This window comes from Macaca fascicularis, chromosome 7, assembly GCF_037993035.2.
Source record: "Macaca fascicularis isolate 582-1 chromosome 7, T2T-MFA8v1.1".
NCBI lineage: Eukaryota > Metazoa > Chordata > Mammalia > Primates > Cercopithecidae > Macaca > Macaca fascicularis.
The window spans coordinates 106,246,235-106,272,950 of NC_088381.1; the positions used below are offsets into that span (position 1 = coordinate 106,246,235).

At 36.0% G+C, this 26,716-nt stretch overlaps 1 long non-coding RNA gene across 1 annotated transcript in view; it reads right to left on the reverse strand.

The window, feature by feature from the left end:
- Positions 1–3,701: 3,701 nt before the first annotated feature.
- Positions 3,702–26,716, reverse strand: part of LOC135971660 (uncharacterized) — a 517,266-nt gene continuing 494,251 nt past the window's right edge. Inside the window, exons 3-5 of the long non-coding RNA XR_010587910.2 lie at positions 6,655–6,743; positions 6,397–6,517; positions 3,702–3,830 (exon numbers count right to left, since the gene is read on the reverse strand). This is a non-coding gene — a long non-coding RNA (uncharacterized lncRNA). The remainder of the gene's footprint in view (positions 3,831–6,396; positions 6,518–6,654; positions 6,744–26,716) is intronic.

Here is a 26,716-nt window from a genome sequence, read left to right on the forward strand (position 1 = left end):
AACAAGAGTTTACAGTCTAAGTTTTCTAACTAAAGAAGTGTAATGCCTACTCTATAAAACATGTTCCAGTGCTGGATGCAAAAACATGACCCTTGGATTATAGCTTTTTTGGGGGGGCATTTTCCATATCACCAAAAAGAATGAGAGTGGGGAGATTGTCGAGCAAAACATTCTGAGCCATCAGTGAAATTTCTATGGTTGGGAAGATAAATATGATGTCATTATTGATAAAGCTATTTGATAGGAGGAAGGTTAAGTTTGTTATTGCTTCCACAAAGAGCAAGCATGACACTTTTTTGAAGTGAAACTCTTGAGACTTGCCTTAATATAGAAGCATCATCTTCAGCATCATTTCCTGACCTCAGCAGAGGCCTCCTTGTGGCAAACCCTCCAGTGCATCAGCTACAGAGGTTAGAAACACACAGCACAGAAAATGTGAAAAAATGGGCCAAGTGCAGTGGCTCATACCTGTAATCCCAGCACTTTGGGAAGCCAAGGCTGGTGGATCACCTGAGGTCAGAAGTTTGAGATCAGCCTGGCCAACATGGTGAAACCCCATCTCTACCAATAATACCAAAAAAAAAACAAAAAAAATTAGCCAGGCGCCATGGCACACACGTGTAATCTCAGCTACTCAGGAGGCTGAGGTGGGAGAACTGCTTGAACCTGGGAGTATGAGGCTACAGTGAGCTAAGATCGCGCCACTGCACTCCAGTCTGCACAACAGAGCAAGACTCTGTCTCGAAACAAACAAAACACACACACACACACACACACACACACACACAACAAGTGGGGCAGGCCAGAAGTTAGTGCCTAGGCAAACACCCTGTGATTGGTGGAACTTGAGGAAAGGGAACACAGTCTATTTAAAGGAGATCTTGCCAGTAAGCTATAGATGCATGTTACAGCCAGGTTTGTGAGATAGGTTGTAGTTTCACATACCTGTAGCAGGTCTCCAGCCTTATTTAATTTTACAATGAGAATATTTTTTGACATTTGTAATAATCTAACCTGATGTTTAGTACACTGTAAGAAATAGGGATGGCTATGAGCAGGACTTTTACACAAAATGGTCTCTGTTATTCCAATAATGATTCCCATGAAACATGTTGGTTACTTTTGTTTTGCTTTTTACTTTGTCTGAAAGATCAGCATTTATCATTTTCAAAAGCTATTTCTTATTTAATTTCTAATCTCTCTCAAACTACTACTTTTTAAAAATTTTTTCCTACTTTAATTACAAATACTCTTTAGGAGGGTCCCATACATTCATTACAGTTTTCTCTAAAATCATAATATAAAGCAGGTTTCCCTGAAGGGAATCATATGTTTCTATAAAAATCATGTTATAATGGGGAGGAGGATAAACCACTTAATAAATCAGTCATAACAAAGAAAACATAATAAATATAACCAAAAACCTACTATACATTCATTTCCATGGTAAAATTATGCTTCTAATCATATAAAATGAGCATAAATGTATTATATAATAATCTAAATCCATATATAGATACATGCATTGATTATACAAAAGGCCTCAATATATCTCTAAGTCTGTCTTTATATATATATATTTAACTGAACACATAAAACTATATCATAAAATTGACCTAAAACTCATGTAAGACTTGCAATAAATATTAATTGATAATTCAATAAATCTGTTTGACTTCTTAGCATTTAGAAATGATTTGGGACAGATACAATTTGGATACTTATAAATTGTCTCAAGAAATATGTCACAAAAGTTTGATTGGTATATTGCTTTTCCTTTGAAATTTTTTCTTTTGATAAGCAGAAACATTCTCTCTGTGAAATTCTTGCTTCCCTCAAGGATTGCAAAGGTCTCCAGTTCTTATTTATTGTCCTTGTCCTTGTTATATGTGTTCTTGTGGTTACTGCTGATGCTGATGATGATTTAAAAAAAAAAAAAAAAAAAAAAAAAACTTTTTTTTTTCTGTCTCTTTGGTTAAAGTTTTCAGATTTCCAGTGAAAAAATTTTTAATAAAATCGTATAGGTAATCCCATCATTTAAAAGTACACACCAAATATATTTATTAGAAATGTATTTTTATAAGCTTAAGTTAAAAAATGTTACTTCTTACAAATTCAATCAGTGAGAATACTAGGTATATGAAGCTGAACACAAAAAAGTGAAAACAGAAACAGTGAATAACACTTGCAGTGTTATATCAGCTTTGACATCCAATTTGTTTCCAGGCTATTTATCTGGCTGCACATTATTAGAAAATACAAATAAACAGGGATGAAAATGCCAATCATTCAATAAAATAATAGCTTATCATCTCAGGATTTTTAATTAAACTTATTCAAAATCTTGAAGGAAGATGAGTATCTTTTTGTTAAAAAATAAATAACGAAGCAAATTTAAACTATAAAAATCACTTATATTCCACAAATCTATATATTATATAGAATTCTACACACACATATACCCCTACATACAGATATCTCAAAATTAAAAAGGAGTCTGGGCCTGAGAAATTCCTGAACAAACAAAACCAACTAGGCTTGAAAAAATAGCCTTAACCCTGCTTAAACTGCAAACATAAGTGAAACAACTCAGGTCACTTCTGGCACATGCCTATGTTAGACAAAAAGAAAACATAACCTCAGCCCATCATAAGAGGTCAGTTAACTTACAGTTCTGTAACAAGAAATTTTCCGACAAAGTAAACCAAAAAGGACAATTTTATAATTGCAACCAATCAAATCATTTATTCATCTTGTTTCTGTATCCGCCCCATATATACTTGCCTCTGACGCTTTGTCATTGGAACACTAAATTTAGTTTGGTGTTCCTCAGTTCATGAATGGCTACTTATTCAAATAAACTCTTTAAAATTTGTTCCTCAGATGTTTCTTTTACAGTATATTAAGATGTTATTACTACACCATACATGTGCTTGCATCCTATGAAGATCTTCCAGGTAGAGGCTTAAAAGTATTTAAGACTCTGTTGAACACTCTCAAGCATTTCATAAATTATTGATAACCCACTATACCAAACACCAAATCATTATTTGTAAAGACAAATAAAATAATAATTGTGGAAAAATTGCACAATATAGACAAGATTGATTATATTTTGTTGCCTTATTTTATACTTGTACAAATCCCACAATGTTGGTATTCTTGAAGAAATGGATATAAGTGGTAAAACTGGCAATTAACTGTATCAAATGATCAAAGTTGCAATGTGTAAAGGACCAAATGAAAGGAATTCCTAGCGTTTCACTGACATTGTGGGTTAAACAGAATTCTGTGATCTAATCTGAGACATGAGACACAAACCCAAAATATACATTCAAAAATGTTGCTGATAGTTCTGTTGATTAACAAGATTGTTTATTTGTGAAAATGTGATTTAAGAGCCAAACAATGCTTATGCACATGAACTTTTGTGTAAAGTCTACTTATAACTTTAGAACTTCTCTTATTATCCTAGTCGTTATATCTACTTTAAAACATTGCTTCCTAAAACTAAAATATTTGACATTGAAAATTTTTTTTGAATTTTATCATTAATTTTTGGTATGTTAATGGTAGAAAAAGATAATGGTAATAAATGTTCATAAATTTAAAATATGTGTTAAATGCCAGGAACTGTATCAAATAAATAAATGCTGTCCCACTTCATCCTACAAATTACCTTATTATAAATGTCATTTAAAAAATAAGAAGACAGGGCTCCAAGGAAGTGTAGCTTTTGTCCAAAGTCACAATACGATTCAGTGGCTAAGCTGTGACTTGAACCTGAGTCTAATTATTCCAAGGTCTTCCTTCTTTACATCACAGTATATCTTCTCCATGGGTTAAAAAAAAAAGGTCTTCAAAAACAGATAATAAAAGGAGAACACTGCGGTACTTGGACTTCATGATTCCCTCTAGATGGGCTTCCTGGTGAATCTTGAAAATGATTGGGAACTGATAGACCTCTGTACCAAGGGATTTTCCATATTCTTTCATCCTCCAGTCTAGAAATGATCCCCTCTTATATGTTTCTGAAATTCCCTGAATTTACATTACTTTCATTAATTAATCAATTTTTCTGAGACAGGGTCTTGCTCTGTTGCCCGACCTGGAGTGCAGTGGCACTAATGTAGCTCACTGCAGCCTCGAATTCCTGAGCTCAAGCAATCCTCCCACTTTGGCATCTCACAGTGCTGGGATTACAGATGTGAACCACTGTGCCTGGCCCTGAATTTACTTTTAATATGATACACTATAATTGTCTATCTATACACTTTTCTCTTTTGCCGTAAGACTGTAAATAATTTGAGGGCAAAAATGTTTTGTCTTTTATCTTTATATCACCAATGCTTAGTTAAGTGCTTGTCTTACTACATAGCACAAAGCCTGCTTGATGGTCAATAAATGAAATGAATGGATGAACAAAAATATGGAACTGTTACCTTAATTCTAGACCAGTCTTTGACTAAATAAACAAGATAAAGTGTAAAAAATCAATTTTACTTACTATTTAGTTTATTAAGAGACATCAAATTTTACTTGCTACTTCTACTTCCTCCTTGTAGAATACAGATTCCCTTTGCTCAAGGATTGCATGAAGATTAGTGCAATAATATTCAAAAATGTTCAGAGTTCCTTGAAAAAAAAAAAGTCTTAAAACAAAAGTAAGTTATAATGGTTCTTATTTTATGCAAAGAAGTATATAGGGTACATTTCTTATGTTTTATGCTTTTTAGAAAATATGGATAGCTTATTTCTTCTGGATTAAAAACAGGCAACAGTATCTAAAACAATTCAATTATTCAAGAAAGGAAACATATTTTTCTTTCTTCTCTTACAATTTAAAATCATCACCATGTAATGCAATTAAGCAGATGGCTAGTATTGTAAGAAGACATTCTTTCTTTTAATTTCTGTTACAAAATTGGAAACTTTTTTGCCAATATGTTGGTAATTAGTTTCTTAGTATATGTGCCAGCAAAATTAAAAAAAAAATGGAAACACTTTTTGAACAATGAGACTACAAAAATAAATTGCTATTTTAGATCACGAGTTTTCTGGGTCCTTCTTCACATCGTTCATCCTTTTCCCACCTACTGAAATTTTACTACTGGCTTTTCTTACTTCTTCACATCGTTCATCCTTTTCCCACCTACTGAAATTTTACTACTGGCTTTTCTTATATTTTGCTAACCTCAAGTTAAGCAATTCCTCAACTGAAAGTAACACCCTTCATTCTAGACTTAGTCCTCAAAAGTGCTATTTAACTGCAAAAAGATAGATGCTCGACCGAAACTTTTCACTGGTAGCCCTTATAATGTGTGAACACTAAGATAACTGGAACCCAGCACCTGCAGCTATTTACTTCTAGATCTGTGAAAAAAAATTTTAAAGAACAAAATTGCCGGGTGCAGTTGTTCACACCATAATCCCAGCACTTTGGGAGACTGAGGTGGGAGGATCGCCTGAACCCAAGAGTTTGACACCAGCCTGTGCAACACGGCAAAACAGTCTCCACAAAAAATAAAAAAATTAGCCAGGTATGGTGGCATGCACCTGTGGTCACAGCTACTTGGAAGGCTGAGGTGGGAGGATCACTTGAGCCTGGGAGGTCAAGGCTGCAGTTAGCCATGATCATGCGACTGCACTACAGGCTGGGTGACAGAGTGAGACCTTGTCAAAAAAAAAATTATAAATAGTAAGGAAGTGATATTTAATTAAAATCAAATTCCTTAGACATTCATTTATGATTTTCATCACTTGTGGAATCTAGTATTAATCATATTAATGGTTCCACCACCCTGATAATCCAATTCTAGGAGAGATAAGTCAGAATTTTCTAGGGAAATGATAAAGCAACAAGTATCCTCCAAGTCTGTAGTGGAAGGTCTCATTTTCTGTAGAGCAAAATGGTCTGAGTGGGGAAAAAAATACTGATCTCAAAAGAAATCAGCACACTTGGACTTAAGTCTTGGGTCTTTTCTTAACTAGTTACATGCTCTTGAACAAGTCACTTGAGCACTCTTGACCTTGGTTTCCTGATCTGTGAAATTATAACATCAGGCCTGATAAGTTCTAAGATCTTATCCCAATGTAAAATTCAATTAAATTTTTAAAAAATCAATATTCCTTGATGATTCATGAAGATAGGTAAATGGATTATCCTTATGAATATCAGTTCTCATTCTACACAGGCAAGAACTTGAACAAAGACTCTATTTTTAAAGTTTTAAAAACCCGGCAGGGCATGGTGGCTCATGCCTGTAATCCCAGCACTTTGGGAGGCCGAGGTGAGTGGATAACTTGAGGTCAAGAGTTTGAGGCTAGCCTGGACAACATGGTGAAACCCTGTCTCTACTAAAAATACAAAAATTAGCCGGGCATGGTGGCAAGCACCTGTAATCCCAACTACTTGGGAGGCTGAGGCAGGACAATTGTTTGAACCTGGGAGGCGGGGATTGCAGTGAGCCGAGATGATGCCACTGCACTCCAGCCTGGGTAACAGAGCAAGACTCCACTGCAAAAAAAAAAAAAAAAATTGTAAATACTGTTAAAATACATTCATTTTATTATTTATTTTGAATATAAAACCATTCATCCACTTAAGAAACAACATGCTGGTGAATGGGTTTATAACAATCAAGACTTCTTTACCCAGTGTTGCAATATAGATGAAGTCTGTGATTTTGCTCTAACCTCTCTTGATACTGGCTGCTTGTAGAGAGGGAGACAAAAGAATAGGTCTGGAAAACAAAAATAAAGTGGATTTTAACTTCTTGCATATATACATACATGTGAAAAATACGGCAAATATCAAACAGTAATTTTTGTTAATTTGTTATTCTGTGTGTTGAGTACACAAGCAAATTTATCTTTTCTATAATGGAGATAAATTGTCAATGCAAATCATGCAGTAAATTTGCAAAATTAACTACAAATATCATTTTAAACATTCAAAACTTGAATAATGACAGCAAGGAGGGCCTGAGGATTCATTGGGTACAGACCTAACTCCAAAGTGCATAACTATTTATGGCCTTCTTACGTAAAAACGTAAGAAATGCTGGTCAATTCGGAGGAACCTCTGTTTATTTTAGTACAGGGATGTATCAAACTAAATGAAGATGCAAGTTCTTGAAGCACATTAAATTCAGCAAGTTAATGTGCTTTGATCTATGAAGGAAATTGCCATTATTATTATCATCTATCCAGATCCTCCTGTACGTGGCTCCTACCTGTTGTCCACTGATTCTGGGATCCTGGGACAATGGGAAGCTATTAGCCTTTCAGTTCATGGAGGCATAAATAGATCTGGACACTGGAGTGCCAGAGTCTATAGCAACAGACAAAACATTTAATCTATACCTCAGTTTCTTCATCTGTAAAATGAGGGTAATGACACTTAGGCATAAAGCTATAAAACCTAATGAGATAATAGACACAGTACTTGGCACATAGGAAACTCTAAGTAAGTGTCCATTATTATTGAAGGAATACTCACAAGCTATCAACTGGGAACAAATATTTGCTACAGATATGTGAAGGATTCAGCTTTGACAATGTAAATATTCATACTGAAAGAGATTCCCCTCCCTTGCTTTTTATATACAGAAAATTCAAGGAAATAAATAGAGGATAAATAAATGGCTAATAAATGGTCAATAAGTAGCTAATAGATGTGAAAAATATTCAACCTACTTACTAGATAACTAGAAAACTAAAATAAGGGCATGCAAATTATAAAAAAAAATAATGTAATCCCATATTTAACCACTCGAATTGTCAGAAGATTTTGCTTATTTGTTTAAGTCATCCTTACTTCTGATGTGGTAAGTCCAGCATTTTTTAGGAGATGGCAGGAAAAAAGTTTGTTCAGGAATTTTAGGAGAATATTTCAGAATTTATATTAAAGATGTCAAAAATTTAATTGCATTAAGGCTACTTTAGAGTGTTGTACTAGGAAGATAATCAGAACTATAGACCAAAATATATATACAACACAGTGTTTCCAATTTTTCACTATTATGAATATTTCTATTGTTTAACAATAGAATGTAATTAAATGAATTGTGGTTCATACAAATAAGATTCATGCAGACATTTTAAATTATGTTTTTGAATAGTACAAATGACACAGAAAATGTAATATATAATTAAAATATTAACAGGAACAAAGCAGTGCACAAACATGATATTTACCCAATTTGTTGGGCAGACATAGATACAAAGTACCAAAACAATATATCAAAATGTGACAATTTAAAAAAATATTTTATTGCACATCTAGTTCATATTTGTTGAATAATGATCAGAAAACATATATAAACAAAAAAGAAAATCACAATTCTATCAAGCAGAGATGAACAATATTAACAGCTTCTGAACATTTCCATATATATGTATTTTTTAAATAAAAATTGCATCATATTGCACACAATTTCAAACCTTGTTTTTGCTATTTTCTCAGTTTTTTATTGTAAAGAGCAGTGTAATGCATAGCCAAGTAATTAAATATTTGCATTATTCTTAGTAATTTCCTTAAAATAAATTCTTACAAATAGATTTGGTAGCTCAAACTTTGCACCCGTTTTTAGAACACTTTCCCCTTCCCGCTCCCTTTCCCTTATCCTTTCCTTCCTTTTTCTTAAGATGGAGGCTCACTCTCTTGCCCAGGCTGGAGTGCAGTGGTGCAGTCAGAGCTCACTGCATCCTCAAACTCCTAGGCTCGAGAGATCCTCCCACCTCAGCCTCTCAAGTAGCTGGGAATACACATATGTGCCATCAAGCCTGGCTAATTTTTTTTCTTTTTTGGAGAGACAGGGTCTCACTATGTTGCCTAGTCTGGTTTCCAACTCCTGAACTCAAGTCATTCTTCTGTCTCGGCTTCCCAAAATGCTGGGATTACAGGTATAAGCTACCTGGCCCACCAATACATCTTTCTGAATACATATTCATCCTATTAGTTGTATTTCGTGGGAGAACCTTGACTTGTCCACGGCCATTAAGAAGGGCACATAAATTTATACTGCCACCAGCAGCATATCAAAGTCCCCAACTGTCTGCATCAAGGAAAGCTAAAGCTACTTGTTCTTAATTTTCTTTATTTACCAATTTGACACAAAATACTACCACATTGTTTTAATTTCTATTTTTATTAGTTAAATATAGATATTGTCATATTTTTAATAACTATTTTTATTTTTTTCAATGAGTTGCCTTTTCATCCTTTTGGGTATTTATATGCATATACTTTGGGGTTTTTTTGTTTGTTTATTTTTTTTATTTTTATTTTTTCTGAGACAGAGTATCACTCTGTCGCCCAGGCTAGAGTGCAGTGGCGTGATCTCGGCTCACTGCAAGCTCTGCCTCCCGGGTTCACGCCATTCTCCTGCCTCAGCCACCCGAGCAGCTGGGACTACAGGCACCCACCACCACGCCCAGCTAATTTTTGTGTATTTTTTTAGTAGAGACGGGGTTTCACAGTGTTAGTCAGGATGGTCTCCATCTCCTGACCTCGTGATCCACCCACCTCAGCCTCTCAAAGTGCTGGGATTACAGGCTATATTTATATACTTTTTAAAGAAGCTTTATAAGTAACAGATATTAATTCCTTGTCATATATGTTGTAAATGTCCTGTTTATTTACTGTTTTTCTTTTAATTCTATTCATACCTTATTATTTTATAAGTAAAGTTTAAATATTTATGTATACAAATCCAGAATTTCTCTCCTTTATGGATTCTGGGGTACTGTTATTCTAAAAAAAAAATCCCTCCTCAATGCAAGACTATAAATTTCTACATACATAAACGTTCAGAACTTTTATTATTTTATTCTCATAACTGATTCCTTGCTTCCTTTGTAATTTATTTTGGTAGAATGTGAGACAGAGATCTAACATTTCCCCCTGTTACATCATCCATTTTTATTTCATTAATCTGAGATGCTTGAGGCACCAAGCCTCACTGTTAGGCATCACTTATTTTTATTAGATTTGACCATTAGCAAACATCAGAATACAGGAACAATGGCCCTTTCCTTCAGCTGGTCTTATATGACTAATTTTTGCAGGACTTGTTTAAATCTATATTGATCTGAACTATTTAACCTGGTATAGGATTTAGGGTGAATGAATCCATGGAGCCCCATTTTATCAAGCTAATCGTAACTGTCAGAGGTTTAATTTTATTATTTGCTGGGTCAAAATATTTATGCCCACTATGGGATATTGGGCACTGAACACTGTGGGGAATAGATGCAACATTTACAAGGCTAAGGTTGGGTATACTTATTTGTCCTCTATTTTATGGTCAGTAACTCCCCTAAGAGGATAGGGGGTACCTTGGTTTATATTTTGTGGCATTCCCAGGTATACAACTGTAATTTGAGCCCCATTGATTAGGCCATAAATGTTTTCCAATTGGCACATCTTAGCAGACATTAATTTAGTACCTATTTTGTAGAAACACAATAACCAATAGTCATTTTTATCTTTCTTTTCCACAAATTATTTTAGAGAATTTTGATTTCCAATTGGACCAAATGACAGATCTCTGTTTCAGTGCCTATTTCTTCCCATTGTATGAAGTGTTTTGTTGTTGTTGTTGTTTTATTTTGTTTTGTGTTTAAAGTTACTGGATATACTACATGGGGAGGGGGAAAGGGGACTTGTCTCTATTCTGCTCGTGTTTGTCTCATCCTTCAGAGATTACTAAATTAGTATCGTGGAGGAGGGACCTCCCACATGGTGAATGTTGTTATGATGGTTTAGGGCCTCCGGAATTAAGTTGGGTATGAATTAACCACTTGATATGTTGATAAGCTGCAATACTCAATAGACCCCACAATCTTTGTCCATCCCTTCTATGGTTACTTAATAGGGTAACAGTGCCCTCTGGACCTATAATGGGGTTGAGTGTAAAGCAGTTAGGGTTGCTTTTCATAAGAGTCTATGCCATAAGAGGTACCATGTGAGTTTTTTCTGTACAATCCTGAGGACCAGGGTCTTTGTAGCAACACAGGCATGCGTGGCAGCAGCAGCAGTAGCAGCAGAGACATCCTAAGATTTATAGGGTCTCAGCGAGCTCTGTGAATTTAAGAATGTGGACCTCAGCACACAACATAGTGACTACTCTTCCTCATACTAGCACACAACTAATGGGTCTATATACTACACAGGGGCTCAACACCTGGTTGAGAAATTCAGTCAATGGTCATTGGGTAAAAGTTGTTACTTGGGTCCAGAGTAAGCTATGACTCATGCTGAAATTGAAACACATGGATAGATCTAAGCCAAACATATGATCCAGGCCCACTTTTAGAAGGAATTCAAATGCCATACTCCTACCCCTAAACGTCCTGTTAAAACTTTCAACATAATTAGTTAAATCTATACCAGAAACATAGTAGGACTCAGCAAATGCATCACAGCACAACACAATTCAAAATGCAAGCTTACTGGTAGGCAGTGAAGCAATTCAAAACACACGTTAGCCAGGAGGCAAAGGCTCAATGTGCAGTGTCACCAGCAGGCAGGAGAACCAGGTAGCAAGTCAGAAACAAGAAAGACCCCCAGGTCTCCTAGTGCCAATTATTTTGTAGTTGACCTGAAGAGAATGAGATCAACTTCCCACCTAAAATAGGTTCAGATTATCAAGACTGAGGATGATACATGTGCTACAAGAGAGCATTAAAAGTTTCCTTACCTATGGAATGGGAGTTTCTGGGGACACCAAAGCAAGCACTAAAGCTGACCTGATACTACTTATGTGAAGGGACATGCAGGTAGCTTTGGTTTTTATTGTGGTTAGTAGGTAGGGCCTAGGTGATATCTTGCACACAGCAAGGGTTTGCATGGCTTGAACTTCTCCACCAACACCAAGGGAGGGAGTACTCAGGGTTTCTTATCAGTTTGCCCAGATATGGAACAAGAGGCAAAAGGGAAAGGGCAGGGCCTGGAAGTTGTCAGCAGCCAAACATAGAACATAGAGTCAGGTTATTTATCACAGTGTTTATTTTTCTTTTTGTTCTATCATTGTTGGATTTTGGCATCGGTGTTATATAAAGCAAGTAAAAACATTTTAGCAGAATTTCTCCTTTTTTTTCACCTCTGCGATAATTTACCTGGTATGTAAATTATCTGTTCTCTGAAAATTTGCTAGGATTTACACTTAAAATCTTACTAGTCATTTTTAGAATTAATTATATGATAATTTAATTTTTCCCATGGTGATTGATATTCTAGAGTTCTGTTTCCACTAAGGCCAATTTTTATTATTTTACCTATTCCAGATTATGCTATTTAGATCATTTATATTTTTGAAAAACAATGTAATTTTTTAGCTTTTCTTTTAGGTTTGGGGGTACATTGAATGTTTGTTATATAGGTAAACATGTGTCACGGGGGGTTGTTGTACATATTACTTCATCACCCAGGTATTAAGTCCCATACCTAACAGATTTCTTCTCCTCCTCTCCCTCTTCCCACTCTCCCCACTCAAGTAGACCCCAGTGTCTGTCATTTCCTTTTTTGTGTTCAAAAGTGAGAACATGTGGCATTTGCTTTTCTATTCCTACATTAGGAAGGATAAGGATAATAGCCTAAGGATAAGGATAATAGCATCTAGTTCCATGTTTTCACAAAGGACATGATCTCATTCTTTTTTATGACTGCATAGTATTCCATGGTGCATATGTACCACATTTTCTCTATCCAATCTGTCATTGATGGACATTTAGGTTGGTTCCATATTTTTGCTATTGTGAATGGTACTGAAATGAACACTCGTGTGCATGTGTCTTTATGGTAGAATGATTTATATTCCTCTGGGTATACCCAGTAATGGGATTGCTGGGTCAAATGGTAGTTCTGCTTTTAGTTTTTGAGGAATTGCCATACTGCTTTCCACAATGGCTGACTAATTTACACTACCCCCAACAGTGTATAAGCATTCCCTTTTATCTGAAACCTCACCAGAATCTGTTATCTTTTCACTGTGAGATGGTATTCATTTCATTGTGGTTGTGATTTGCATTTCTCTAATGATCAGTGATATTGAGGTTTTTTACATATGCTTCTTGGCCACATGTATGTCTTCTTCTGAGAATTGTCTGTTCATGTCTTTTGCTCAATTTTTAATGAGGTTGTTTTTCTGTTGTAAATTTAAGTTCCACATAGATGCTGAATATTAGACTTTGTCAGATGCCTAGTTTGCAAAAATTTTCTCCCATTTGGTAGGTTGTCTGTTTACTCTGTTGATAGTTTATTTTGCTGTGAAGAAGCTCTTTAGTTTAATTAGAGTCATTTGTCAGTGTTTGCTTTTGCTGCAATTGCTTTTGGCGTCTTATTAATGAAATCTTTGCCCATTCGTATGTCCTGAATGGTATTGCCTAGGTTGTCTTCCAGGGTTTTTATAGTTTGGGGTTTTACATTTAAGTCTTCAATCCATCTCGAGTTGAATTTTCTACATTGTGTAAGAAAGGTATCCAGCTTCAGTTTTCCGCATGTGGCTAGCCAGTTATCCCAACACCATTATTGAATAGGGAATCTTTTCCCCATTGCTTGTTTTTGTCAGCTTTGTCTAAGATCAGATGGTTGTAGATGTGTGACCTTATTCCTGTGCTCTCTATTCCATTGGCCTATGTGCCTATTTTTGTACTACTATGCTATTTTGCTTACTATAGCCTTGTAGTATAGTTTGAAGTCAAGTAGCATGATGCCTCCAGCTTTGTTCTTTTTGCTTGGCTATTCAGGCTTTTTGGTTCCATATGAATTTTCAAATGGTCTTTTCTAGTTCTATGAAGAATGTTGTTGATAGAAATAGCATTAAATGTGTAAATTGCTTTGGGCAGTATCATCATTTTAATATGATTGATTCTTCCTACCCATAAGCATGGGATGTTTTCCATTTTTTTGTGTATCATCGCTGATTTCTTTGAGCAGTGTTTTGTAAATCTCATTGTAAAGATATTTTGCTTCCATGGTTAGCTGCATTCCTAGGTATTTTGTTCATTTTGTGGCAATTGTGAATGGAATTGCCTTTCTGATTTGGCTCTCAGTTTGGCTGTTGTTGGTATACGGGAATGCTAGTGATTTTTGTACATTGATTTTGTATTCTGCAACTTTGCTGAAGTTGTTTATCAGCTGAAGGAGATTTTGGGCCAAGTCTATGAGGTTTTCTAGATGTCTTGAACAAAAGTAGTGAGAGAGGACATCCTTGTCTTCTTCCAGTTTTCAAGGAGCATGCTTCCAGCCTTTCCCCATTGAATGTAATGTTGGCTGTGGGTTTGTCATAGATGACTCATTATTTAGAGGTATGTTCTTTCAGTACCTAGTTTATTGAGAGTTTTTAACATGAAGGGGTGTTGAATTTTATTAAAGCTTTTTCTGCATCTATTGAGATAATCATGTGGTTTTCATCTTTAGTTCTGTTTATGTGATGAATCACATTTATTGATTTGCATGTGTTAAACCAATCTCATATCCCAGGGATAAAGCATACTTGATCATGGTGGATTAGCTTTTTTATGAGCTGCTGGATTTGATTTGCAAGTATTTTGTTGAGGATATTTGCATCAATGTTTATCAAAGATATTGACCTGAAGTTTTCCTTTTTCATTGTGTCTCTGCCAGATTTTGGTATTAACATGATGCTGGCCTCATAGAATATGTTGAGGAGGAGTCCCTTCTCCTCAATTTTTTGGAGTAGTTTTTGTAGAAATGGTACCATCCCTTCTTTGTACATCTGGTAGAATTTGACTGTGAATCCATCAGGTCCCAGATGTTTTTTGGTTGGTAGGCTATCTATTACTGATTCAATTTTGGAGCTTGTTGTTGTTCTGTTCAGGGAATCAATTTCTTCTGGGCTCAGTCTTGGGAGGGTGTATGTGTCCAGGAATTCATCCATCTCTTCTAGGTTTTCTAACTTGTGTACATAAAGGTGCTCATAGTAGTTTCTGACAGTTGCTTTTATTTCTGATGATACTAATATTCTTTTCATCATTTCTAATTGTGTTCATTCGGATCTTCTCTCTTTTGCTTTTTATTAGTCTACCTAATGGCCTATCTTTTTCATTAATTTTTTTTTTTCAAAAAAACCAACTCCTAGATTCATTGAACTTTTGAATGGTTTTTCATGTCTCATTTTCCTTCAGTTCAGCTCTTATTTTTGATATTTCTTATCACCTGTGAGCTTTGGGGCTGACCTGTCCTTGCTTCTCTAATTCTTTCAGTCATGAACATAGGTTGTTAATTTGAGATCTGATTTTTTAATCTGAGCATTTAGTGCTATGAATTTTCCTCTTAATACTGCTTTATCTGCGCCCCAGAGATTCTGGTATGTGGTACCTTTGCTCTTATTATTGTCAGAGAACTTATTGATTTCTGCCTTAATTTCATTATTTACCCAAAAGTTTTTCAGGATCATGTTGTTTAATTTCCAGTAATTATATGGTTTTCAGCAATTTTTATACTTGACTTCTATTTATTTATTTATTTATTTATTTTTATTATTATTATACTTTAAGTTCTAGGGTACATGTGCATAACGTGCAGGTTTGTTACATATGTATACTTGTGCCATGTTGCTGTGCTGCACCCATCAACTCGTCAGCACCCATCAACTCGTCATTTACATCAGGTATAAATCCCAATGCAATCCCTCCCCCCTCCCCCCTCCCTATGATAGGCCCCAGTGTGTGATGTTCCCCTTCCCGAGTCCAAGTGATCTCGTTGTTCAGTTCCCACCTATGAGTGAGAACATGCAGTGTTTGGTTTTCTGTTCTTGTGATAGTTTGCTAAGAATGACGGTTTCCAGCTGCATCCATGTCCCTACAAAGGACACAAACTCATCCTTTTTGATGGCTGCATAGTATTCCATGGTGTATATGTGCCACATTTTCTTAATCCAGTCTGTCACTGATGGACATTTGGGTTGATTCCAAGTCTTTGCTCTTGTGAATAGTGCCACAATAAACATACGTGTGCATGTGTCTTTATAGCAGCATGATTTATAATCTTTTGGGTATATACCCAGTAACGGGATGGCTGGGTCATATGGTACATCTAGTTCTAGATCCTTGAGGAATCGCCATACTGTTTTCCATAATGGTTGAACTAGTTTACAATCCCACCAACAGTGTAAAAGTGTTCCTATTTCTCCACATCCTCTCCAGCACCTGTTGTTTCCTGACTTTTTAATGATCGCCATTCTAACTGGTGTGAGATGGTATCTCATTGTGGTTTTGATTTGCATTTCTCTGATGGCCAGTGATGATGAGCATTTTTTCATGTGTCTGTTGGCTGTCTGAATGTCTTCTTTTGAGAAATGTCTGTTCATATCCTTTGCCCACTTTTTGATGGGGTTGTTTGTTTTTTCTTGTAAATTTGTTTGAGTTCTTTGTAGGTTCTGGATATTAGCCCTTTGTCAGATGAGTAGATTGCAAAAATTTTCTCCCATTCTGTAGGTTGCCTGTTCACTCTGATGGTAGTTTCTTTTGCTGTGCAGAAGCTCTTTAGTTTAATGAGATCCCATTTGTCAATTTTGGCTTTTGCTGCCGTTGCTTTTGGTGTTTTAGACATGAAGTCTTTGCCCATGCCTATGTCCTGAATGGTACTACCTAGGTTTTCCTCTAGGGTTTTTATGGTATTAGGTCTAACATTTAAGTCTCTAATCCATCTTGAATTAATGGTGCTGGGAAAATTGGCTAGCCATAAGTAGAAAGCTGAAACTGGATCCTTTCCTTACTCCTTGACTTCTATTTTTATTGAGCTGTGTTTGGTATGATTTTAGTTCTTTTACATTTGTTGAGGATTGCTTTATGTCCAATTATGTGGTCAATTTCAGAGTACATGTCATGTGGCAATGAGAAGAATGTATATTCTGCTGTTTTGTGGTAGAGAGTTCTATAAAGCTCTATCAAATCCATTTGGTCCAATGTTGAGTTTAGTTCCTGAATATCTTTGTTAACTTTCTGCCTTGATGATCTAATACTGTCAATGGAGTGTTGAGGTCTCCCATTATTATTGTGTGTGAGTCTGTGTCTCTTTATAGGTCTCTAAGAACTTGCTTTATGAATCTGGATGCCCATGTGTTGGGTATATATATATTTCAGATAGTTAGATCTTCTCGTTAAGTTGAACCCTTTACCATTATATAATGCCCTTCTTTTTCTTTCTTGATATTTCTGGGTTTGAAATCTGTTTTGTCTGAAATTAGAATTGCACCCCCTGATTTTTTCTGTTTTCCATTTGCTTGGTAGATTTTCTCCATCCCTTTATTGTGAGCCTATGAGTGTCATTACATTTAAAATGGATCTCTTTAAGACAGCATACCATTGGGTCTCGCTTTTTTATCCAGCTTGCCACTCTATACTTTTTAACTGGGGCATTTAGCCCATTGACTTTCAAGGTTAGTATTAATATGTGTGGATTTTATCCTGTAATTGTGCTGTTAGTTGGTTATTATGCTGGCTTGTTTGTGTGGTTGCTTTATAATGACACTGGTCTGTGTGCTTAAGTATATTAACTGGCAGCAGTCTTTCCTTTCTATATTTAATCCACCTTTCAAGATCTCTTATAAAGCAGGTCTAGTGGTAATGGACTCCCTTAACTGAAAAAGATCTTATTTCTCCTTCACTTAGGAAGCTTAGCTTGACTGGATATAAAATTATTGGTTGAAATTTTTTTTCTCTTGAAGAATGTTGAATATAGGCACCCAATCTCTTGTGGCTTGTAAGATTTTAGCTGAGAAGTCTGCTCTTAGTCCAATGGGGTTTCCTTTGTAGGTGTCCTACCCTTTCTATCTAACTGCCTTTAACATTTTTTCTTTGATTTTAACCTTGGAAATCTGATGATAATGTGCCTTGGGGATAATCTTCTTGTGTAGAATCTTGCAGGAGTTCTCTGTATTTCCTGAATTTGACTGTTGGCCTCTCTAGCAAGGTTGGGGAAGTTTTCATGAATGATATTCTGAAATATATTTTCCAACTTGTTTGCTTTCTCCCACTCCCTTTCAAAGATGCCAATGATGCACAGATTTGGCATCTTTACGTAATTCTATACTTCTTGGAGTTTTTATTCATTCCCTTTTTATTCTTTTTCCTTTACTTCTGACTATCTTATTTCAAAGAACCGTTCTTCAAGTTCTGAAATTCTCTCCTCAGCTTGGCTTATTCTGCTCTTAATATTTGTGATTGTATTGTCAAATTCTCATGTTATTCAGTTGTGTCAGACCTATTAGGTTCTTTTTTACATGGGCTATCTTGTTCTTTATCTCCCATATCACTTTATTGCAATTTTTATTTTCCTTGGACTGGGTTTTCCATACTCCTAAATCTTGATGATCTTTGTGCCTATTTATATTCTGAATTCCATTTCTGTCATCTGAACAGTTCAGCCTATTTAAGAACTCTTGTTGAGGGGCCAGTATGGCTGACAAGAAACAGCTACAGTCAGAGGCTTCCACCAAGAAGAATGAAAAAGATGCATGAATCCTGCATTAGCAACTGAAGTATTTAGGTTATCTCATTTGAACTGACTAGGAGGTTAGCATGACCAATGGAGAGCAAGAAAAAGTAGGGTGATGCAACAGCCCACCTGGGAGTCACGTGGGGCAAGGGGAGCTCCTGACCCCATTTTTTCCATGGATCTGTCAGAGGCATTCAAACCAGAGCAACTCCATCTTGAATAAGAGTGAGGAAAAATGAGGTGGGGACTTACTGTGCTGCCTTCACAGAAAGTTAGGTATTCCTAATCTCTAGATATTTACAGTTAAGGGAACAGATAGATAATATTTACTAAGCAGACTCAGACTTGGGAGTCTCCCAATATCCTGACATCTAGAGAACAGAAGATTCCTAATTTTCCTCTATAGATAATAATATTGATTCTTGCAAAATATAATAATTAAGAAAATTAATCCTTTATTACAAACCCTTGTAGCAGAGCACATCTCTTCATAATCTTTTCTTATCCTGTATATAAACAAATATTGTATCTATGGTGGACATGTTTGGGAATGCCCTACTCTGTCTATGGAGTAGTAGTTCTTTCACCACTTGACTTTCTTAATAAACTTATTTTTGCTTTGCACTGTGGATTCACCCTGAATTCTTTCTTGCATGACATCCAAGAACTCTCTCTTGGGGTCTGGATTAGGATCACTTTCTGGTAACAGAGCTGTGCAACCTGCAGATAAGGAGATCCCCATCATGAGCCTATGCCACCAGGGCCTTGGGTCCCAAGCACAAAGTTGAGCAGATTCTTAGTGGCCACTTGGCTGGAGACTGCCTAACACTACCAAGTTCCTGGGGGAAGGGGTGACCATCGTTACAGTGGCTGCCTGCTGGCTAAGACAACTGAGCTCCCCTTGGGAGGTGTGGCAGCCATCACTGTGGCTGCTTACTGCCTAAGATGACTGAGTTCCCTGTGGGAGGGGCGGCAGCCATCACTGCAGCTTCACTTGGCCATTTTTCCCCTGCCAGTGCCAGAGAGACTGGACAGTTTAGACTCAGGAGGAATTCCCTACAGCACAGCATAGCAACTATGGCAGATCGTGGCCAGACTGCCTCTTTAGGCTGAACCCTAATCCGCCCCTCCTCACAGGTGGGGCCTCCCTGCAGAAATTTCAGCAACTCCAGCCAGGGGTTTAGGGTTAGAAGTCTGATCTCGCTGGAACTGAGCCTTTGTGGGGAGGGGTGGCCACAGTCTCCACAGATCAACAAACATGGTCTTCCCCTGCTGGCTCTGAGGAATCCTGGAGGTCCCGATGATTTGGATCCCCCCAGCACAACTCACCCCCTCCACTAAAGGGCAGCCAGAGTGCTTGATCAATTGGGTCCTGGATCCTGTGCCTCCTGACTGGGTGAGACCTCCCAGTAGGGGTTACCAGACATCTTATATAGGAGCATTCCCACTGGCATCAGATTGGTGCCCCTCTGAAACACAGATCTCAGAGGAAGGAGAAGGCAGCCATCATTGCTGTTCTGCAGTTTCCACTGGTGACATCACCAAATACAGGAGGGGCTCAAGCAAATAGGGTCTGGGGTAGACCCCCAGTAAATCACAGCAGCCCTACAGAAGAGGGCCCTGACTGTTAATAGAAACCCAAACAAAAAGCGACAACAACAACAACATCAACAAAAAAAGTCCACACAAAACCCCATTCAAATATGAGCAGCCTCAAAGACCAAAGCCAGATGAACTCACACAGATAAGAAAGAATCAATGAAGAAGCATGGAAAACTCAAAAAGCCAGAATGCCTCCCCTCCTCCAAATGATCACAACACCTCTCCAGCAAGAGCACAGAACTGGACAGAGGCTGAGATGGATGAATTAACAGAAGTAGGCTTTAGCAGTTGGGTAATAACGAACTTTGCTGAGCTAAAGGAGCATGTTATAACCCAATGCAAAGAAGCTAAGAACCATGATAAAACATTACATGATCTGTTAACCAGAATAACCAGTTTAGAGAGGAACATAAAATACCTGATAAAGCTGAAAAACACAACTTCACAATGCAACCACAGTATCAATAACTGAAGAGGCTAAGCAGAGGAAAGAATTTCAGAGCTTGAAGGCCATCTTTCTGAAAGAAGACAGACAGACAAGATTAGAGAAAAAAAAAGAATGAAAAGGAACAAACAAAACCTCTGAGAGCTATGGGATTATATAAAAAGACTGAACCTATGATTGATTGGTTACCTGAAAGAGATGGGGAGAACAGAACCAAGCTGTAAAACATACTTCAGGATATCATCCAGGGGAACATCCACAACCTAACAAGACAGGTCAACATTCAAACCCAGGAAATACAGAGAACCCCACTAAGATACTCCATGAGAAGTTCGACCCCAAAACATGTAATCATCAGATTCTTCAATGTCAAAATGAAGGACAAAATGTTAAGGGCAGCCAGAGAGAAAGGTCAGGTCACCTTCAATAAGAAGTTCATCAGACTAACAGCAGACTGCTCAGCAGAAACTCTGCAAGCCAGAAGAGACTAGGGGCCAATATTCAACATTCTTAAAAAAACAATTTCCAACCCAGAATTTCACATCTAGCCAAACTAAGCTTCGTAAGTGAAGGAGAAATAAAACTCTTTTCAGACACATAAATGCTGAGGGAATTCATCAAGGCTCTTGCCTTGCAAGGGCTCCTGAAGGAAGCACTAAATATGGAAAGGAAAAAGCGGTACCAGCCATTGCGAAAACACACTGAAGTACAAAGAACAATGACACTATGAAGCGATTACATCAACAAGTTTGCAAAATAAACAGCTAGCATCATGATGGCAGGATCAAATTCACACATAACAATACCAACCTTAAATGTAAATGGGCTAAATGCCCCAACTAAAAGACACAGAAGGGCAAGCTAGATAAAAAGTCAAGACCCATCAGTGTGTTGCATTCAAGAGACCCATCTCACATGCAAAGACATACATAGGCTTAAAATAAAGGGAAGGAGGAAAATTTACCAAGCAATTGGAAAACAGAAAAAAGCAGGGCTTATAATCCTAGTTTCTAACAAAACAGACTTTAATTCCTAGGTATTAAACTAAAATACCTAGGAATAAAGCTAACAAGGGACATGAAGGACCTCTTCAAGTAGACTTCAAATGAACAAAGATCAAAAACACAAAGAAAGGCATTATACAATGGCAAAGGGATTAATTCAACAAGAGCTAACAATCATATATATATATACGAAGTACCCAGGTTTATAAAACAAGTTCTTAGAGACCTACAAAGAGACATAGACTCCCACACAATAATAGTGAGAGACTTTAAAAACCCACTGTCAATGCTAGACAGATGATTGAGACAGAAAATTAACAAGGATATTCAGGACTTGAACTCGGCTCTGCATCAAGTGGACCTGATAGATATATACAGAGCTCTCCACCCAAAAAGAGAATATGCATTATTTGTAGTGCCACATGGAACTTACTCTAAAATCAATCACATAATTGGAAGTAACATACTCCTCAGTAAATGCAAAAGAACTGAATTTGTAACTGTCTCTCAGACCACAGCACAATCAAATTAGAACTCAAGATTAGGAAACTCACTCAAAACCACACAACTACATGGAAATTGAACAACCTACTCCTGAATGACTCATGGGTAAATAATAAAATTAAGATAGAAATCAAGAAGCTCTTTGAAACCTATGAAAACAAAGAGACAACATACCAGAATCTCAGGGACATAGCTAAGCAGTGTTAAGAGGAAAATGTATCGCACTAAACACCCACATCAAAAAGCTAGAAAGATCTCAAATCAACACCCTAACATTATAATGAAAAGAACTAGAGGACCAAGAGCAAACAAACACCAAAGCTAGCAGAAGACAAGAAATAACCAAGATTAGAGTGGAACTGAAGGAGACAGAGGCATGAAAAACCCTTCAAAAAAATCAATGAATTCAGGAGCTGTTTTTTGAAAAGAATTAATAAAATAGATAGATCACTAGCTAGACTAATAAAGAAGAGAGAAGAATCAAATGACACAATAAAAAATGATAAAGGGTATATCATCACTGAACTCACAGAAATACAAACAACCATCAAAGAATACTATAAACATCTCTATGCAAATAAACTAGAAAATCTAGAAGAAATGGATAAATTCCCAGACACATACACCCTACCAACACTGAACTAGGAAGAAGTTGAATTTCTGAACAGAGCCATTAGAAGTTCTGAAATTGAGGAGTTAATAAATTGCCTACCAACCAAAAAAAGCCCAGGACCAGAAAGATTCTCAGCTGAGTACTACCAGAGTTACAAAGTGGAGCTGGTATCATTTCTTCTGTAATTATTCCAACAAATTGAAAAGGAGGGACTTCTCTCTAACTCATTTTATGAGGCCAGCATCATCCTGATACCAAAACCTGGCAGACATATTAAAAAAAAAAAAAAAAAGAAAGAAAGAAAGAAAATAAAACTTTAGACCAATATCCCTGATGATCATCAATGCCAAAATTCTCAATAAAATACTGGTGAATCAATTCCAGCAGTACATCAAAAAGTTTATCCACTGCGATCAAGTCAGCTTCATTCCCAGGATTCGTTGCTGGCTGAACATGCACAAATCAATAAACATAATTCATCACAAACAAAACTAATGACAAAAACTACATGATTATCTTAACAGATGCATAAAAGAACTTTGAAAAATTCAACATCTCTTCATGTTAAAAACTCTTAATAAACTATGTATTGATAGAACATACCTCAAAATAATAAGAGCCATTTATGACAAACCCACAGCCAATATCATACTGAATGGGCGAGAACTGAAAGCATTCCCCTTGAAAATCTGCACAAGACAAGGATGTCCTTTCTCACCACTCTTATTCAATGTAGTGTTGGAAGTTCTGGCCAGGGCAATCAGGCAAGAGAAAGAAATAAAGGTATTCAAATAGGAAGAGAGGACATCAAACTGTCTCTGTTTGCAGATGACATGATCCTATATCTAAAAAAGCCCATCGTCTCAGCCCAAAAACTTCTTAAGCTGATAAGCAACTTCAGCAAAGTCTCAGGATATAAAATCAACGTGCAAAAATCACAAGCACTCATTTACACCAACAATAGACAAGCAGAGAGCCAAATCATGAATAAACCTCCATTCATGATTGCTAAAAAGAGAATAAAATACCTAGGAATAAAGCTAACAAGGGACGTGAAGGACCTCTTCAAGTAAAACTGCAAACCACTGCTAATGGAAATAAGAGAGGACACAAACAAATGGAAAAATATTCCATGTTCGTGGATAGAATCAATATTGTGAAAATGGCCATGCTGCCCAAAGTTATAGATTTGATGTTATTCTCATTAAACTACCATTGACATTTTTCACAGAGTTAGAAAAAACTACTTTAAAATTCACATGGAACCAAAAAAAAAAAAAAAAAAAAAAAAAAAAAGAGGAGCTTGTATAGCCAGGACAATCCTAAGCAAAAAGAACAAAGCTAGAGGCATCATGTTACCTGACTTCTTGATTTCTGTCTTAATTTTATTATTTACCCAGGAGTCATTCAGGAGCAGATTGTTCAATTTGCAAGTAATTGTGTGGTTTTGAATGAGTTTCTTATTCTTGAGTTCTAATTTGATTGTGCTGTGGTCTGAGACTGTTATTATTTCAGTTCTTTTGCATTTGCTGAGTATTTTACTTCCAATTATGTTATTTTAGAGTGAGTGCCATGTGTCACTACAAAGAATATTTTTGTTTTTGGGTGGAGAGTTCTGTATATATGTATCAGGTCCACTTGATCCAGAACTGAGTTCAAGTCCTGAATAGTCTTGTTAATTTTCTGCTTCAATGATCTAATACTGACAGTGGACTGTTACAGTCTCCCACTATTATTGTGTGGCAGTCTAAGTCTCTTAGTAGGTCTCTAAAAACTTTTTTATAAATCTGAGTGCTCCTGTATTGGGGCATATATGTTTCTATAAGTCATCCTAGAGGCAGGCATGCTTGATATAGGTGCTAAAATATGTGGAGGTAATTTTCATGCACAAGAATTGGCACAAGACAGAGCATAAAATTATCTGGTGTGTTCAGGACCTGCCAGGAGTTAAATGCAACTAGAAGATACAGAAATGAGAGATGACATTGGGACATCAGGAAACAACAGAAATGGAGAGATAACATCATATTTTGTGTTAAAGAATTTGAATGTCATCAGATTTATGCTAATAGGAAGATCCCTGATATCACTAGGTAGTATAGATTAAGATACTCAAGGACATGCTATAAAGAGTTAGATTTATAAAATTAGAGCTCAGAAAAATATCTTGACTAAAAAAAGCAATTTGAGAGTTATCTCCATGTACATGGAAACTGTAGCCATGGGCTTGAATGAAATTGTACATTATGTAAAATTAAAGCACATTTTAAATAGTCATATACAGAAAATAAAATCTGATAGGAATAATTCTGCTGAGGCAAGAAGATTCAGAAACAGTGATCTTTTAACTGTATTTCTACCTTAAATTCTATCTAATTAACCCACACCAACTCAATTTGCATTATACTCCTTTGTATTTGTTCTTATGTAGCTTTGAAAGTATTAAGTCTTGTTCAAATGTTTTACTACACTAATTAGATCGTCATTTGCTGAAGAAGTTTATAATAACCATAAATTAAAATTTAAAATTAAAAGTGCAAATGTGTGTGTAAAGAAAATTTGATAATCCTATTTCTTTGTTTTGTGTCCATAAATATTAGGTTGAGAGCAATGAAATAGGGTAATAAGGCATTGCCATTTTAGACAACAGACTGAAGAGATCCCAATACTCCAAACAAGCTGTATTAGTTTTATACTGGTATGTAGCAAATTATCAATAAATGATCAATTGGAAGTCAGACATTAAATTCCAATGAAAAATGCTGTAATTGAGTTCAGAATCAGAAACTCACTTTTTCCAATCATCATTATACATAAAGCATGATGAAGTTCTGAGTAGGCTCCCTTTATTACTACCCCTAGTTTGTACCTTATGACTCCAAAACAAGAAAAGATACATTAAAAGCACTCCTTCCATTCAAAAGATAAAGGACTGAGAAATTAAAAAATGTCAGTTTCTGGAACTAGGCTAACCACCACCAGTCAACTTTTGGGTAGGAATTACCCAGAAATAGGGATTACCTACTTTCCCTTGGAAATAGAAAAAGTGACTTAATTATAAATGTGCCTACATTTAATCAAGAGAAGGAATTGTATCCTCAGAAAATAATGTCTAATCAGAGTACCCTTGACATTCCTTTGCCTTTGAGAGCATGATGGAAACAAAGAAGAGGGTGGAGCTGCTCCTAGAATAAAAAACTAAAGTGGCAACAGAAAAAAATTACACTAAAATTACTTTAATAATAGTCATTGTTAATCTTTCAGTATTCAACATTGTTGGTATGAAACTGCAAGAACAAGAAGCTATAAATAATGTCTGTTTTTATTAGAAGAGTTAATACCAATTAAAATAAGTTAAGGTCTGCTACCCTTAGAAGTTACTTAAATATGTGCATGTTTTAAAATTCTGCTTTGATCCAACTGACTGATAAACATTTCATGGGCCTTAGAGAGTAATTGGTAAAGTTATGAAACTTTAAATTTGTGATCTTACCATGGTTCAATCCACTTTACTGAAATTAAGAAAAACTAGTATACTCACCATTGCTGAGGAAGAAAAGAATTCAGGATAGATTTTTAAAATAATTGTTTCATTTTCATTTGCAATGAATTGAACATTAAAATCATTTCATAAATTTATGAGCAGAATTATACAACCTAGTACTGTAATGAAATGCAAATATCTCCATTCATTAAGGCTCAACTATTTCATCAATTTTGCATACATAGTTCAGTGGGGACTGATAGTTTATTGCAATGTGAAAAAATGTTTATTAAGTATCAGTATGAGGCAGCTAGGTGTATCCAATTATACCTACATAATGTGATTTCACAAAGTGATGTGATTTTTTTTTTATTACTTCACAGTCTTTGTTTTACTGGATTTGATGGAGTTTGGCATATTTTTAAAGTGAATTACAAATGGTGAAAACACTTAAATGTGTTTCATCCAAACAGTCCTTAAAATTAAGAATCTAATTTTGATGACATGTGTATATGTGTAACATATATTTTTAAAATCCCTGAATTTTAAGTCACTGAATTTTTTATTTCAAACAATACAAATTTTTATTTTTAAGATA